Source organism: Ixodes scapularis, unplaced genomic scaffold, assembly GCF_016920785.2.
Source record: "Ixodes scapularis isolate PalLabHiFi unplaced genomic scaffold, ASM1692078v2 PGA_scaffold13__105_contigs__length_92229423, whole genome shotgun sequence".
Taxonomy (NCBI): domain Eukaryota; kingdom Metazoa; phylum Arthropoda; class Arachnida; order Ixodida; family Ixodidae; genus Ixodes; species Ixodes scapularis.
The window spans coordinates 43437705-43442457 of record NW_024609839.1 but is presented as its reverse complement, the minus strand read 5'-3'; positions in this window follow the sequence as shown (position 1 = coordinate 43442457).

The following is a 4753-nucleotide window of genomic DNA, read 5'->3' as shown; positions in this document are numbered from 1 at the left end:
CGGTGTGCCGATCCGTTTACCTTCCGGCACAGGCTTAGAAGCTTATTTGGTGCTGAAAAAGCAACATTAATGTTAATGCAGTTACCTATCTTTTTTGGACCGTGCGAAACTTTATGTATATATGGAACAGTGGCCGTCCTTTTCTTTTGTGTATTGCGTTTAGGTCGTTCACCCCATCTTATTCTCTTTAATAAATCCTCTGCCACGGCTGTAAGTAATGCACTAGGATATCCTGTTGACTTTAACCTGGCGATTTGAGCATCAAAGCTAACCTTAATTGAATGAATACATGACTTATTGCTTTTCAGACCGCGTCAGGATTTTTGCAAGGTGGTTTCCTTGAACTGCTCACCGTATATTTTAAATCTATGTTTGCATGTTGGGAGGGTAACACCTTTCTCCATAAAGCAGGGGTATGCATTGGTTCATGCATAGTACCAGTTTTGAGTAACCTTTACCTCGCGCATCGGGGCCGGATCCTTTCACGTAGCTTAGATGCTTCTTCTGTTGTGAAGGTGTTTCGCTTTGTAGATGATTTTTTGATTGTGCTAGATTGTGCAGCTAAGGACTTTCAAATATTAGTCTCTAATGTTCTTTCCTGTAGTAAATCCTGTATAGATCCACCAGAAATCACTCATGAGCTCTCCACAGAAGGTTCCTTAGGGTTCTTGGACCTCAGATTAATTTTTTTGGAGCATCATGTATGTTGGTCATACAAACCGAGAGGGAAGAAACCTCTTAATTTTCAGTCAGCACACCAAGCTTGTTAAGCGAGGCATTGTTAAATTATGTCTCACCAGTGTGCTTAATAAGTCTTGTATTCATTCACTTAAGGTTAGCTTTGATGCTCAAATCGCCAGGTTAAAGTCAACAGGATATCCTAGTGCATTACTTACAGCCGTTGCAGAGGATTTATTAAAGAGAATAAGATGGGGTGAACGACCTAAGCGCAATACAGAAAAGAAAAGGATGGCCATTGTTCCATATATACATAAAGTTTCGCACGGTCTAAAAAAGATAGGTAACTGCATTAACATTAATGTTGCTTTTTCAGCACCAAATAAGCTTCTAAGCCTGTGCAGGAAGGTAAATGACGGCACACCGGGAAGTTGGTTGTTTGAAAAAGCACCAAAAGAGCTTTGTAAATTGTACTGAAGGAGTCGTATATTCTGTCCCACTCTCATGTGGTAGAGAGTATGTACGCTAGACTGGAAGGTGTTTGAATGATCGTTTAAGAGAGCATTTTTATAACACCCACCGAGTCGTAGCTGGACACTTGGGAATCCATTGTCGCGATTGTGGATGTATAGCACATTTTGAAAATTGTTCTGTAATAGGTAGGAGTAGAGACGCATTGGCTAGAGAAATAATGGAAGCGGAAAGGATAGCACAGCTGAAGGACAAGTCTGTAAGTAGTCCTTCTATAGCGCTGTCGACCAAAGAGCTCCAATTTCTATCTAAATGATAGCGATGAGGGAGAGGGACAATTTGGAAAAGTGTTTCGTTTAGATATTTTTTCCGTTTCTTCATTTGTCTTCTCTTCTACTGTTCTTTTGCCTTCTCTTTAGAATTTTCCTTTGTATTTCGTGCTACTTCTTCTACTTATCACGTTCTGAAAAGTCAACCCAGACGTTGAAGAGAAAAATGAAGCAGTCGAATACACAAGAGTTGTAAGTTCAGCGCGTGTGCTTGTCTTCCTAAGTGTCTGGTGTGAGATTAATTTTGCTGCGCTGTCACCGCCAAGTATGGTTCACCAACTCGCCCAAGCTTCCATCCTATCGACTTAGTGTACTTTACGGGGCTACTCAATGTAATTGCTACTTGAACGCAACTAATCGCAAATCTCTCTCCCAGTTTGTCCCAGTTTCCACGGCCTACAAGCAAGCAAGCACCAGTTTGTTTTTCCTCAAAGGTGAGCATTCCAGATACTTTAATTAGGTGCACGGTGTAAGATAATACTCTTCAGGTGAGGACAGCGCGCTCTTGGCCACAACCCGATGAAGTTCGCTCTTCACACTCTCTCACTTTGGTTTCAAGCAACCCCAGCAGGTGACTCCTCGACCCGTGGGCACGTTCAAGACGGCTCGTGCCGCCTAATGTACCACACGCGCAGAGCTCCAGCGAGGTTCTCACACATGCAGAAAGACCATGGTGTACCCGGGTGTCATGACAACGAGATAATGTTTTCTTGCTGTCACACAGTTCCGCCGTTTGGCCGCCGGTGACACTGTCAGTCGCGGGCACGGTGGCAGCCGAATGATGCAGTCTTTCGGATGCCCGTCGAACGAACACTATTTGATTCCTCGCGCCGCGCGTTCAGCCCCGGCGTGTCCTCACCTAAAGAGTGTATCTTTCACCGTGGTTAGGTGCAAAGCAGGAACTGTAAAGCCAGACGAGCCGATAGGTTTATTTAATTGACGGAGCTCAGAATGATCCGTGGCAGTGGAATGGAAGCTTATTTTTCCACAATCAAACGCAGACATAATTTTGAATCTATCCGGCTTAGTGAAGGATTGCTACTTGTTGCGAACTAATCACAAATTTTTATTTTGCAGTTTCTACATGGCTACAGCTAGCAGGTGCTGCTTTCATTAAAAGGTGAGGATTTCACATTCTGTTTCCAAACAGCAAGTTTTTGAATGAGGGTCCTAAACAATTAACTTTCTTTTGCAGTAAATGCCAGATCCTCCAGTTCAGGAATATGTTAAATATATTTGGTATGGATAAGCCCAGTGTTTTGCTTCTTTATTCATAATTTGACAACAACAACACTTTTTATTTTATCACTCAGAAATACACACAAGAAGAGACTGCGTTGCAAAGAAATGTCGTGCTGAACGTGATATTCCAACTCGCATATAGTTTTATCGGTAGCCGATATAATATATTGGATTCCAATATCCATAATACGCTGAGTATATTGGAATCGCAAACCCTTATTGGATCCCCATACGACACATGGGGATCCAATAAGGGTTTATACGGTATTGGATTCCAATATTTTCAGTGTATTATGGATATTGGAATCCCATAACAAATCCTTATTGTAATACAATACAATAAATGTAATGTTTTCCAATACACTGTCTATATTGTATTGCAATACAATAAGAAGATATTGTTTACCAATATCCATAATACGCTGTTTATATTGGGGTTTTCCAATAGGGATGTCTTGAAAAAAGCCTCGCTAAGGGCGAAACGTCGATTTACTAAATTATTTAAAACGTATATATATAGAGAGAGAGAAAGAGAGAGAGAGAGAAACGTAGCGCAGGATGACGAAAAGTATATACGGCAGAAAACGCACTTGACACGGTTGTTGGATTTTTGAAATATCGAGGGTCAAACAAACTTGGCAGGTTTAATTCAGCATGTATAAGTTATACAGGTACCGCTTGAGGAAGAAGGGTCCCCCTTCGAAACGTCGCGGTTTCTGTATAACTTATACATGTTGAATTAAACCTTCCAAGTTTGTTTGACCCTCGGTGGCTTCTACTTTTATATATATATATATATATATATATATATATATATACATACGTGGGGTCACATGACGTCATTGGTGAACTACATTGGTGTATAGTTCACGTGACGTCGTAAGTAACATAAATTTCCCCGCCAAATTTAGCGGGGAATCTAAATTGGTGTATACGCCATGTAACGTCAATTTTTCCGCTACATTTAGCGGGGAAACTGAATTGGTGTGTATAGGTCCCGTGAAGTCAGTCACGTAACATTAAACTTTCCGCTAAATTTAGAGGGAAAATGGTATTGGTGTATAAATCACGGGAAATGCATGGACGGAAGGACGGGCGGACAAGCTTTTGGAATTGGGCGGCAGCCTTAAGAACCAGTTCATATGCTTTAATAAAGAAATAAAGAAAAAAAAATTAAACACAATGTGGTGTGTAAGTATACGTAAAGCACCTGTTTGACTTTCGCTACAATGACACTGCGCTTTTGCAGCCGAAGCCTCCCGTCGGTGGGCTCCGCGAACTTTTCACTTCAGGTTTGTGTTTGATGAGCCTAGAGCTTTGGAGTGCGTATACAGTCCACCAAAGGAACTGCAAAATAATTTCTTCAAAACACCGACTATTGCGATCGTCATCAAACAATTTTACACATTTTATGCGAACTTTTCCTTATACCTCACGTCTAATACAGTGTCATTCTAGGGTATCTGTAGCCAGTTGAACATTTCCTAGTCATTTTGTCTAATCTCCCAATTAGAAATTCTGGAGTTTAAATTCGAGGCACTTTGACGAAGCCTGGTAAAGGCGACCGGGTTGAACATGAATACATAAAATTGAAAGAATAAAACACGGAGGACAAGCTTGTCCTCCGCACAATTGTATCTGACAGAGGATGCTGGCAGAAGCACCCCGCCACGTTTCTGCAGAAACACCTTAAAGGGCAACTCCGCTCAATTTCGAAAAATGTAGGCTTCCATGTGATTCACATTCACAAAGTAATACTCAACAACTCTACGTCTTCGGATTCGCGAAATGTGGAATAATATTTGTGTAATCCTAATTTAAACATCAGCAGATACCGAAACTGAAACTTCGGTTGCGTCAGGCAATATTGGTCTCGGGTCGTCACAGTCATGGGCACCTCACGTCGAACCACGTGGTCTTGTGACGTTCGGGAGGGAGCGGGAAACAGGACACGCGACGCGGGCAGGTCCCTTTTTTTTTTTTTTTTTTGGACGCGGGCAGGTCGCTTTGCATGGCGTGGACGGTGATGGCCC